The following is a 14,018-nucleotide window of genomic DNA, read 5'->3' as shown; positions in this document are numbered from 1 at the left end:
CCAAGAAAAAACACATATGAAAAGTCCCGGTGAGAAACTGGAACAATTAATTTTTTTTCGGGCTTTTTCGATATTTAAAAAAAAAAATAAAAAAAAATTAGCAATTTCTTGGAAAAAAATGAGAACCCTATCATGCTGCATATCAAATGAAAGGGCTTGAGCTGAATAACAAGAATTTTAAGCTAAAATCCATTTCCGGTCAAATGCTGATGAAATATTCAGTAAGAACGTTATTTCCCGCAGTAACGGTGATCATACCTGATGACGAAAAGCATCATAACAAAGAAAATCCCTTACATGATGCATAATTCAACCTAGATACCTATCTGACTCTATTTCTACAGTCCTAGTGACTCCTACCTCAAATATTAGTCTCCTCCTCCTCTTCATCCATGGGAAGCATCGAATTGAGGCAACTTATTCCACGGCACTGTCCGGCACAGGCAGTTGTGCAGCTAAGGCCGACCTTCCGGCAACTACAGCGTTGTGAGGAACAGTCAGTAGTGCAACCACATCTGATGATGTTCATTAACTCCTCAGGGGCTGGAGGAATGTCAGTGTGAACAGGAAGCAGCTGTCCCCGCTGAAGCTGAAACCCCCATTCTTCAGGCATGAGCTCCAGACTGATACCCAAACAAGCCCACTCCTGAACCTGGTAAAAGACCCTGTGGCTGCAGCTGAAGTAGGAGGCAGGACTTTTGGCTGAACTTGCTTAGAGCCGGTGAACACTTTCTCGTGGTACTTTACCAGCCGAAGCTTGTCAAGAGTGTCACCATCATTTCCTTTGTAGATGTCGACTAACAGTTTCTCTCCTGTCTCTGCAATCATCTGGTGATCCGAATTAGTCTGCAGGAAAACCTTGGCACTATTTTCAAACAGTTTGTTCTTTTTTTGCAGTTTCTTCACTGGGACACATTTTCCGACACTGAAAGGCCGAGAAGTTGTGTCACAGCCACTAAATGCATGCGCAAATAAGATATTCTTGCACACATTGGGGCCAAGACGGCTCTGCGTTGATCTGATGTCCCAAAGTCTTGTTGTACTTGCCCTGCTTGAGGAGAAGAACACATCCTTCATGTCTGACTTGACATGAAACAGAAGAAGAATGAACTTGATCAAGGGATTGCTGCATCACGGAGACCAGGTCTGGAAGTGTTACCTGTTCATAATCTCCAAATTCCAGAACCTTGACAACATCTTGAAAAGCACGATTTATCACTGGGTTTTCAGGACGACCTTTTGGCTTCTTCCCCTTTGCTTCATCAGAGAAAGACTGAGGAATTCCATATCCTTTTCGAAAATTAGTGCTGCACACGTTGTGGTAGACTACATCATAGGCACAACAGTCAGACGCAAATGCCAGGCGACTGTTGACTTCATTGGCCCATTTGTCATCATCCCCCCTCACACTTTCACAATAGATTCTTACTGGAATTAGTTTCTCAACTTTTCTGTTCCTCAAAGGCTCTGTGCTTTGGCAGCAGAAGAGACACTGAGCCTTGAAGTCGAAATTATGATGAGACCGGAGGCTTCTCCTCTTCTTAACTGGGGAGGGGGTCCCTTCTCTCACACTCCGTTTCAATGCTGCAATGGAATTGTGATGAGTGTAGTCCTTGCGGCATTTTGCGTGAACCAGCTGTCCTGCTTTGACCTGGAGGTTGTCCCCTCGTTCTATGCTAGCAGAGTTTATCCCAGAGCAGCCCTTTTCAGTCAATTTCACATGATCCCCTGGTTTTGTCGCTTGTTCACAGATCGCACAGTCCAGGTTCAACGGAATGTTCTGCAACAAGGGGGAAAATGAAATCAATAATGATCAGCATTATGCTGGACGCTTGACGAATAGATGAGTCGAAACTGAGCGCCTGTTACTCAGATTTTAAATATACACAGTTATATTTACATACAGGGGGGGGGGGGGGGGGGGCTCAGTCAGTAGTGCGCAGGATTTGTAATCTGACGACGAGAGTTCGAATCTGCCTAGGGGGATATTTTCCCGGAGTTAACATTTGTGCTGACTCCATTCCCTGAAAGTGGTGGCATAGTGGTCTAGTGGTAATGCACCCAGCTAGAAATTGAGGGGTCATGGGTTCGAATCTTGTTTGGAGCCTATACCTTTCCACCATCCACTAGACCAGATGTGGTGTGGTCTGGGTGCTAGTCTTTCGGATGAGACGATAAACCGAGGTCCCGTGTGCAACACGCAATCAGCGCACGTAAAAGAACCCACGGCAACAAGAAAATTGTCCCTGGCAAAATTCTGTAGAAAACCCAACCTAATAGGTAAACAAATACACAATGCACACAGGGAAAAAAAGGGGGTGGTGCCGGTGTGACGTTTTCATCTTTCGCCGTGTTGATCTGTATTTCGATTCTCGGCCTCGTTGATCTAGTATAAACTCTACACTGAACAAAAAACCACCCTTCGATAGTACTGATGAGCGACATTGTGTACCTTACATTCATGGGGCCAAATTTGTCCAACCAATTTGTTTTATTTAACTTAGAAATTTGATTCATCCCACAATGTTTCCCTAATTCTTACTCAAGGGACGTAACCACTCGGTACACGTTTTCGAAGAAATCGATTTTGGGGATGAAATCTATTAAATTTCACCACCAATTTTCTTCAAATGCAAGAAACTGACATGCCTTTCGTCCATACATAATTTCACTTCTTAATTTTACTAGGAAACAACATTTCAGTCTTGAGTATATATATCGAGGGGGAAATATGTACACAGGCGAAAGATGAAATCGTGACACCGTACTATGGCGACGCGCTATCACTGGGAAGAGCAGCCCGAATTTCACGCAGAGAACTCTGCCGTGACTATAAATATATACCATACCATACCATACCATTTCTTAGATATTAATGTGTGGGTGTCTGTAACAGGGCGAGAAAGCGTGTACACATGAGTGTGCTGTGTTCGTCTTTCACTTTCAGTTTCAGAATCACTTTGAACAGTACAGTACGAAGCACGGAAAACTTCTTACGGCGTATGCATGTTAGTTTTTCAACCTACTTTGCTTCAATTGTTACTGTAATGCACTATTAATCGTAAAATGTGCTCACTTACCTCTGTTTTGTTCGTCGATGACTCAACAAATGTGCTGCTCGAAGATTCGGCAGCCATCTTTGTTTCGGAGTCGTCTAGTCAAATCAAATCACTACACTGAGCTAATCAACTAGATCTATACAGCAATCAATCGCCAAACGTGTTGTTTAGCCCATACATGGTGTTAGATATCTTCACAGTGTGAAAGAAGTGGAAACAAAGCCCTATTGTTTGCCAGAAATGGTGTTATGGGGACGGAGGATAAAAATACTCAACTCCCGGCTGCACGCGCGTTGCAGTAAAACTATGCGACCGCATTCCGATCTCCGCCGCACAAGAGCGTCCGCTCACCGAGACGTAGGCCCAACAAAACGGGCAAAAAAACAATACTATCTATCCGAAGATTCCTTGGGACTTTTTACAGCATAAACTAGAGACACTGAGGAGTGTAATACAATTAAAATCAAATCTATGGTCATTATTGTGAGCATCAAGTAAGCAGCAATCATAGGTGCGCTGTACTATATTGCGAGTGTGTTCTATCAGATAAGTAATGTTGTTTTAGTGGAAACATTTTATCGTTATGTAAACCTTCTGTGAGGCGGAGTGGGCCTTTAACTTTGTTGATTGGTCTACAAACTTTTCTTTTGTGCCCGGAGTTTCCGAGACTGCTGGCACAGCCGTCTGGCGGTCACACGGGCGACACTGAAACAAGAAAAACAAGAGAAAGACAGGGAAATTACGCAGGGGCGACAACTCAGAATTAAAAGTGGGGAGGGGGAGTAAGCAGGAAGCTAGAGTATGAGCAGACAAGTGTGTTTAGGAAAAGACAACTGTTGCTCGTCGGTCGTGTGCACAATGTTAGCAGCACGGGAGGTCGTTGTTGACCGAACGACCCATGTACACACCCAAAAATGTCCTACAAGAAGGACTGACCGCTTAGTTTCTGTCGTCTGCTGCTGTTGCTTCTGTCCCTTTGGTCGGTAAATAAATGAAAAAATGGACAGGGAACTCTTTCGTGCAATTAACTGGTGTGAAAGTTAACTTTTTCGTGCAATTAACTGGTATGAAAGTTAACTTTTTCGTGCAATTAACTGGTGTGAAAGTTAACTTTTTCGTGCAATTAACTGGTATGAAAGTTAACTTTTTCGTGCAATTAACTGGTGTGAAAGTTAACTTTTTCGTGCAATCAACTGGTGTGAAAGTTAACTTTTTCGTGCAATCAACTGGTGTGAAAGTTAACTTTTTCGTGCAATCAACTGGTGTGAAAGTTAACTTTTTCGTGCAATCAACTGGTGTGAAAGTTAACTTTTTCTTGATTAATTCTTCAGCCTTTCCCTGTTGTCTGCTGTGAAAATGAACTCCGTTCTGAATCGATCGGGTGAACCTTACCTAATAGCACCGGCCAGTTTGAAAATAATAAGTCATGGAATTGTGTTCGTTATCATTGCTATTGATTGTGATATGGAGGCGTGTCAGATGTGCCATTGTGGCCATTATTAGTCAGTCTTTATATCATCATCAGCCGTCGGAGGAGGAGTACGTGGTTATAATGATCCGTTTCAATCATTCACAGCATCTCGTCATCTCACATTCTTCGCCATTATCAAATCCCTTCTCATCTTCACTGTAATGGATCATTAGCATCATCATAATAGCGCAGTCCAGGTCTGCATCACCTTTCTTCGTCTTCGTGGTCGTCGTCGTCTTCCTCCTCCTCATCATCATCGTCATCATCAGCAGCAGCAGCAGCATCGACGATCGTGCTTCAGAACTGTAGACACTTATGTTTAAACGGTGACGACATGGCGATTTCATCGGAACAAAAAATATATCAACAAAAAGTTCACCTGACGGTTTTGTGTAAAACCGTACTTATTTTCATCGGAACGAAAAATAAGTAAAAATTCGTAAGAGGCAAATGAATGCAACAAATTTAAAGTTCCGCCTTCGTTCCGATGAAATCGCCATGTCGTCACCATTTAAAAAGAAGTTTCTATAGTTTAGAAGCACCAAGCAATGCAGCGTGAACCACAGGAGCTTGTATCCAATCGCCGGTCGATCATTATTTACAGTCCACTACTACGACATACTACTAGTAGTGGACTGTAAATAATGATCGACCGGCGATTGGATACAAGCTCCTGTGGCGTGAACAACGTTGCTTGTGCCCACCTTTTCTCTCAAAGGCAAATTCCATGAAGTTGAAAACTGCAGCTTTATTATTGAAGACACCGCTGTTTCCTTGACGTGATCATACGGTACATGTGAACCTGACAGGAGGTTTTAGTGGGCAATGCAGGAAAGGTTATCGTCAAAAAGTATTCTCAGGAATGATGACGTCCTGTTATAGCTTCTTCTTCTATTGTCCTTTTTGTTGATATATTTTTTTACCTGAATTTTTTTGCTGATATATTTTTTTTATTTAATGTTTTTTTGGTTTTTTTAGAAAGAGAGAGAGAGAGAGAGAGAGAGAGAGAGAGAGAGAGAGAGAGAGAGAGAGAGAGAGAGAGAGAGAGAGAGAGAGAGAGAGAGATCAAATCAAATCAAATTTTATTTTACGAGGGTTGTGGCATAAGCAATATAAACGAGCTTCTTTTCAACCAGCCCTCGCCCAGAGAGGGACTATTCTAATCTTAAATACATATATATACAAACGTAAAACAATTACAAAAGATAAGCATCCCAAGTAACCTTCCCCCATGGATCCCATGTGGGCCCCAAGTGGGATCCCACATGGTGACGTTGTGGGAAGTCCCACATGGGCGCCATGTGGGATTTGATTACAGCTTCCAGTGGGAGCCCAGTGGGAAGTAAATGGGACACGAGTGGGAAACGAGTGGGACACGACTGGAAAACGGGTGGGGCACGAGTGGGGTCAGGGTGGGAAACGAGTGGGATTCACGGGTGGAAAACGAGTGGGATTCAGGTGTAGCAAATTTCAAACACTCTCAATCGGCAGGCCCAACGCGGAACTGAACAGGGCAGAATAATAGTCCCGCAGTGAAAACAAACATCCTTGAAAATATTTAGTCATCATGTGAGTAAATAAACCATTCTATAGACAATAGTTGTTATTAACAGAACTGCAATAATTACACACATATAAAATATTTCGGTGTATTTTGAATGACCTGGTCGATATTTCAACACGTGCTTTCAGCGCGCAGCGCTGAACCGATTTTGGTTCCACCTCAGCTACCCGGGCCCCCATACCGACACACCAAAGCCAAAGTTCTCGGTGGATCTTTTTCAAATTTGGACACCGTATTCAGCTACACCCCGGACACAATATCATCGATGAGATATTTCAACACGTGCTCTCAGCGCGCAGCGCTGAACCGATTTTGGTTTTTCTGTTCATTTCACCATTCCCAGTAACTCTTCCTTATCTTCTCCATGTTTTCAGCGTTTACCTCCCTTCCTTCGTATGGTGCACTATAGTATGAGGGGGCATCTTCGGATATTCCCGGCGTTCTGTCACTATTTTTAGAAGGTCACCGCAGTGTCTAGAACGTAAATTGGACCCGTAAATTATCCTCACTGTAAAAGTGCAAAGGTCGAATCAATTTATGGCCACGCGAAAAATACATTAAAGAGGTTAAGAAGCACTACCACATTCGTTTCGTTGGCATTTTCGGTTGTAAAACGTCACACCTTTTTGAGTACACGTGACTTCCGATCTCTACGAACAGAAATTCGCTTCGCCAAGAGAAACGAAATTCGTAGAATTGGTCATTCTGACGAAAGTGACTTCGGTCGCGTTTTATATTCGAATAGTCATAAAATATGCCTACCTTGTGTAATCGATGTATGCTCTGACATCTTTAGGCGCGATTTATCATTGAAATGTTTTTAAAAATCAAGTTTAAAAAGCCGTAAAGCAGGCTTGAATTGGGTAAGTGAGTGTCTGAGTGCTCAGACGAAAGAAATTTCAAGATGGCGACCCAAACATCAGGCCGACTCAACTTTTCAGTCGGCTGGTCAAGCCGCCTAGAGGAGAAAAATGCATGAAGCAGTTAAAGTTTATGATGTGTTGAGTTGTGGCCTGAGTATCTGATGCGTTTCAGCAGAAGTGAGGCAGCTGGTATTATCTGATCGACACTTCTGAACCGGTGCGACCAGCGAAACGAAATTCTTATGTCCTCTTAACCGCTGTACTAGCGACACATGGTGTTCCCCCGCCGAGTGTCTTTTGCAACCACGAAAATGCCAACCATATGAATGTGGTAGCCCTTCTTAAAGTCTCTTGTCATCTATCTCTCTATATATACGGCTTCTCTGTGTTTGTGTGTGTGTGTGTGTGTGTGTGTGTGTGTCTCTCTCTCTCTATGTGGGCAACACCTGTGGATTGTTCAGTTCTGTTTGTGATGTGGTCTGGCGGCTTTTGTGTAATTGTATGTACTGGCCTTCCTTTGAGAAGCCATAACAGTTCAAAAGGGCTTAGAAATAAGCTCTAAATTGCTCAATCCTGTTTGAGTGGAGTTCGCCTCCAAAGGTGATTAACACGGTTACATTCGTCGACAAGGATGGGACTCGATATGGTCAGGAATGGCATTATGGCCACTGAATCATTTTCGTGCTGTTCCCATTCCACGAATCTGGGCGAACCGAAGCTTGGCGAGTCCATTGTTCGGACCCGGCGAAGCCGGCGTACGGCTCTAAGTACTTCTTCCCGGCGAAGCCGGCTACCCGGCGAAGCGGGTATTCATCTAGTTTTCAAGACATCTCGCCCATCAGCGACCAAGCAGCGCCCTGACTGTATATCCAGTGTCGTGTGCCCAAAGACACAAAGGGAGAGAATGCAAAACGTAACAGTCAACAGGAAGTTGCGTGCTCGGCGGGCCCCTTGTGTTTGCTGTTTTCATTTTCACTTTGTTCTGGCACACGCGCAAGGCAGCCAATTGATTACAGGCAAACACAACTTTGCCCTATTTCCTTTCTTTTTGTCGCGCCCAGGGAGGGAGGGACTGGCCAACTGGCGGCTCGGACATTTGGTGTATTTCTTGTAGCGACCATTTTGTTTTCGGGCAATGCCGCTCAGTGTTGACGCGAGGAAAGGTCGAGGAGAATTTGTGTGCAGAGAAAAGTGGCGAAAGGCGAATTGTCTTTGATGCTCTTCCGTCTGGGCTTTTCTTTCCCGTTATGTCGTCTGTACTTTTTCTTCCAGGCTATCATTCAATAGTTTCTACGTTTCTTTTTTTTCATGGCTCTTGTTCTCGCTTCTTTACTATCCGAAAATATTGCATTTGTATTTTCATGGGTCAGTCCTGGATCCGCTTTCTGTCGATTCATGTTAAGGCTTAGAAAGAACATTCAGTATTCATGCGCATGCACCCTAATCATCACTTTAGCTTTCTACTTCAAATGATTAAATTCATTGAACAAAACTAAACGAGTGCATACAGTGTATCTGAACCCGAATTTCTTGCGCAAAGTGAGTTGTTTCATCAAGATTTTGAGGGTTTTCTACGGCAGCAAATAGGTTCCAGTCATTTCTGCAAAGTTCATTTAGTAACTCTTATTTCATGCTATTATTGTAACCCAAAACAAGTCAACAGTATAACGGTTATCTGAACGTTCATGATATATACATATATCTTAACCGTAGAGCGCACGGTTATCCGTTATCCCCAATGCTCTTAATCTTCGACACAGCGTACATAAGACTGCGTGTCTATGGCCTGGTTCAAAGATAAGCTAACAAATTAACAATGGTAAATATGGTACGAAACAGCAAGCCATGTAGTATTCCGTTTATCCTACATTTTACGTTTATTTTACTCAAAACGTCCCGCAGTCGAGATGGCCAAAATGAAGACGCTTCTTTTGGAATCACGATCTCTTCCAAAGCCTTGTGCAATCTCTTACGTCAAAGCAAAGAAACGTCACTCTGAAAGGTGTAGCGTGACGTGTTATTTCAATAATTCGTCAAGGGGAATTAGCGAGCGCAATTTTTTGTCTTCCATAATGACGTTTGTCTCGGTGACTTTGGCATCATAAGCCGTGGAAAAACAGGTCCCTGTCAGACTTGCTTGACATGACCTCATTTACATGATATACACACGTGTGGTTTGAACGATATTGTTATGTAATGAGTGGTCTCTCTCACGTATGTAGGATAAATACTAAAAGAACTAATTTACATATTCAGCAATGGTCATTCTGCAGAACCGAATCGGAATAAACAAATAAATAGTATTATCACAGACAAATAGACAGACATCATGAGACAGGGACTGAGAGAGAGACAGAGAGAGAGAGAGAGAGAGAGAGAGAGAGAGAGAGAGAGAGAGAGAGAGAGAGGCGGGGGAAAGAGGGAAAGAGAGGGAGAGACAGGGAGAAACAGGGAAAGAGAGAGAACAGAGAGACAGTGGGAGACAGAGAAAGAGAGAAAGAAAGACAGAGAAGCAGACATAGGCAAAAAGAGACAGAGACAGACACAGAGAGTGATTCCTGAAATATGTTATGATCCCTAACAGAGCCAGCATTTACCGAATAGCATGCAAATTACTCGCATACGTCTTACTCTCATATCGGACATGTGGGTGGGAGGGCTAGATCGAAGGTTCAGATATGCAAGAAGGAGAGAGATGAAACATTTGATAAATTTATTATGAGATGAATAAGCAAAAGGCAAAACAGTAGAAGAAAGCCTGCATTCCCAAGGCAGAATTAGGTGAGGAGAGCAGATCACTTAGCTCTTTGAACCCGGACAGGTCAATGTTTTGCAATCTGTTCCTGCTCCCTCAAATTTGCACTTTTCTTGAGGAAACCATAAAAGTTAACATCGGTGTATCAAAACATCTGTGCTAGGAACCTGCTTGCGAGTGCCGTCAGATATTTTGATGGGGACGTCAAAGGAAAGGGTCAACACCGAAGGAGACAAAAAGAAAACGGCGTCAATATAAATGGGACGAAAATAGTCACAAGGCAGAAAAGAATGCCAGTTAGCCCTCTGTGTGTGTCCATTTCTCGGGTGTTTGGAAGCCCATTGCCCCCCCCCCCCCCCCCCTCCTCCGCTCAGCCTCCCTTCGAGTTCTCATTGGGACCCTTAACCAGTGGGTTTGCGATTGTGCAGGATGTTTCGCTTTACCTCGTGTGTAGCGTCATTGTTCCACGAGCCATTCCTCCTATCCCCACCCTCCTCCAGCCACCAAACTACAGTGGTCATGTTTCTGTTTTCAAGTTTTATTTACCTCTTTGCGTTCGGTTTTTTAAAGCCGCCCTTCGGCCTCCCCCCCCCCCCCCCCCCCCCCCCTCCCCTTCTCTTCTCTTCACTCTCTTGTGTGTGTTCGAGTCCCTTGTCCAAACCATCGAGTCGCTCCTTTCATTAGGTGACCTGTCCCTGCTCTGATTGCCCTAGAAGTCTTGGGAGTGTTTCGGGCCCCGGCCGACACTTGACTCTAATTGTCCATCCAGGGGTCAGCGTACCGAAATCAGGGAGCGACGGACAACAAACGTAGAGCCCTCGTGACCACAAGCGGCGTGCTTTAAATTGAGAGCGAAGCAGTGGAGCGCCATCAGTTGACTGACAAGCTCTCGTCCCGACAGGAAGGTTGAGCCTTAAAGAATCGAAGTCTTGCACGACTAGAGGACTTCTGTCTTTGGTGACATATTGAGGCGCTCATTGGTCATCGATGCTAAGTTTCTGCTGCTGAAGCTTGTAAAGCCACTTCTGCCTGCCATCAGCGAGGAAGACTCACAGTACTACTAGGTTGTGGTCGTGCTTCCAGCTGTCGTTGCTGCTTCGATTCGACGGCTGCTGGTGAATTGACACTCTAAAGAGCGGACTCAGAGTTTGGGGCTTACTTCTGTACATTTCCTGTCTACAGGGCCTGCACAGCAGGTCTGCAGTGTCCATTCTATTGTGTTCGGGATCCTGTCTGCTTCTTACAAACTGGCTGAGCTGAAATTTCTGATGAAGTCAATCCAAGGAGCATAGTATTCATGTCTGCTTCTGCTGAGCTGTAACTTCAAAACTTCACGTTGGATAGCACCCATCTGACCAAGGTGGTGAAGACAACCTCAAACGTTGCATAATAACTGTTTCGAGACTTCTTGAGGTAAACGGGCAATTTTGTTTTTAAAAAAATATGCAGTGCGAGAATCTGACCAACCTCGTGGACATAATATTTACAACTCTTGATGGTGTGCTTTGAATGCTTCACTGAGGAACTGCCATTGCTTCTCGTCGTCTGCAAAGTCTGCTCTGGCGGCGTTGGAGAGTTCTGTTGAGACTCTTAAAGCAACTTGGGCACTGCAAGCACTTCACAATCAGCAAGACAGGTATGTGAAAATCTTAACTGGCTCGCAGTTTTCTCAATAGATTTTTGTCCTTTTGTAAGGTATGGTAGGTAGGGGGTCCTAACGGTACCACAACATATTTGTCAGTTTTTATCTGGGTTTTTTCTGCTGTTTTAAGACAGTTTACGCAAAAGATTTGTCTGATGCACGTTTCATAGATGGAGGCGTTTGTTTTATTGTATCTTTACTTTTGTTTGATATGAACGAACACATTTTCGGCTGTTTAACATCGTCAAAGCGATGGATCTTATTTTTGCTGAGATTGTTAACACTTTTCCAATATGTGTGAGCTTGGCAAGAAATGTGAAAGAGAAATCTGAATCAGGGCGAATCAAATGTAGCATACAGCCGGGAAACAAGTGAGTGGGAGAGCTCTTATTCTTAAAGCCTTGTGAAATTTACACACACACACACAAATTAGATAATGTGGTTTTGTTTTGCATGGTACTCGTATTTAACGGAACAACACAAAAATTGTAAGAAAAGGAAAACAAGGCTATCGAATTTGTCTCTTTGTAGTCTTCGATGTTCGTTGTATCAATTTGATCTTATTTTTCAGGTCAGCATTCTTGCAGAAAAGGGAACCTGGATATTCTTGTGGCTGTAACTTTGTGAGTGAAGATTTTTGAAAATTCGGTGCATACGTCCTTTTTGTCGAACACCCTGTTTAATACAGTGAGAAGACAGTTATCCTAAACTGGAATAAAAAGTGTGCAAAACAATAAAAGAAAAACACTCAGTAAAAAACAATTAAAAGAAACCAGATGCGCTTTGAAACTTAATTTCAAAACCAATTTTACAACCGAGAACAAAAATCAACAGAACCGCACTTGTGATCAACAAAAGAATAAAATCAAATAAGAAATAATAAAAACAATTAAAAGGAGAGAATTGCTTTTTTGTTTAAAACAAAAGACGCTGTATGCTGTTTGCCAATGCCCGCTCTACAGCAGCTGAGTCGTCAGGTGTACCTCTTTGCCCAGAAGTGTCTGTGGATGCACGCTAAGCTACGTCAGCAACTACACCGACTGGTCTGCTTTGCCGTAGTGGAGCAGAACGTCGCCCTTGTCAGAATTCAGAAAACCGCCATTGCTCGGGCTTTTCACTAAAACATCCTTTGTTTTATGTCAGGGTTCCAGCACACGCGCAGCCCAGCAGAGGAAAGGCCTCCTCACACAAAAAATTGGTTCACGCGCCGCTTTGCGTTGTGAAAACTTATTTTTCCAGAATATTCATCACGAAAACGTCATGTACTAGAGGAAATCAGTGCTTGGAAAAACTCTGTTCTGTTTGACTGTATCTGAAGCAAGGATTTTCATTGGTTTGAACTTTATTCAACCTCACTGTAGAAGTTCTCCGCTCAAAACCTGTTGCTAAAAAAGTCCTACACAAAACGTTATTGTATGTAATGAACTTATTTTCATTAATCAGAATTCACCAAACCGCACGTACAAAAAAGTTCTCCGCATTGATTGTTCAACCGATGACATTGCGAGAAATATTTATGTTCTAATTGAATGTGTCCAGGCAATCGACTTTTTATTGGGTTACCAATATAATTACGCTGCAACTGAGAGCATACATTGAAATTGTAAGTGAAAAGTAAACAACAAGCTTTCGGACTGCTCTTGTGGGAGGCAAAACATTCTGCTTAGAACTGCAGAAGGTAACTTCTACTCGAGGAGAGGAAAGCAAGAGCTAAAAATATCACCAGCCACATATTTCTGAACAAGAAAATTTAATATATGAAAACAGACATCGGCTAATTTTTAGCTGAAAAAAAAACCAAATATCAGAACGAAAATTTGTTTTCTTCCAGACAGCAACTTTTTACTGACCCAAAACCAACAAGCTGACGAAATTGTTCGAACAGCGCAAGGGAGATGCTCAATTGAACAGCAATTTTTCGATTGAAAAGCAAACAGCCATACGACAATATTTCTTGAACAGTCAACAAATGTCGGAAGAAATTCCCTATTTGACACCAAACAGAAAGGAGGCAAGATTCAACGTTGCGCGGCGATAGGAGCCATTCCTCCATTGATCGAGCAAACAGACATTGGAAACGTGGTCTTCATTCTACAGCGTTCTGTCTCACAAATACGTTTTCATTTTACTTGTGGAGGGTTCCCGGGCTTTGTTTGCAATACCGACACTGTATGCACTTTCTTCTAGTTATAGTAGCATCCATTTGGATGAACACGTGGTCTGGTTTTCAGCAGCGAACCGTTGCGTGTGTGCAGTGAATAAGCCTCGTGTAGGTTCAACTTGCGTTTTATTGTGGAATCTGTGCTGCTTTCTACGGTGTTCTTTTGTAGATGCTTCTTTGACGGTAATTACGCTTCGTTGTGTATTGTTCGAGTGTGCTGTAAAAAGGCTTTGGCTAGCATAATCGGCTTTATTCTGCTGACACAATTACAGATAATAATCTGGTCATCTAAACTACCAAAACTGCATCGAAAAACTATACATTCATAAGATCTTAACAGATGGACGAGCGAAGACAAGAAAAAGCAGTTTTGCGGCAGATTTGAGGCTGGTTTAAGTAGAACTGGAAACATTTATTAAACACTTCACCATTGGACAAGTGAGTAGCGAATCTGCCAAGCACTTCTATCAGAAATTTTGCTATTTCTGACCACTGACGCTATA

The sequence above is a fragment of the Littorina saxatilis genome, linkage group LG1 (assembly GCF_037325665.1).
Source record: "Littorina saxatilis isolate snail1 linkage group LG1, US_GU_Lsax_2.0, whole genome shotgun sequence".
Lineage (NCBI taxonomy): Eukaryota > Metazoa > Mollusca > Gastropoda > Littorinimorpha > Littorinidae > Littorina > Littorina saxatilis.
The sequence above is the reverse complement of the archived record's forward strand: the minus strand, read 5'-3'. Positions refer to the sequence as shown.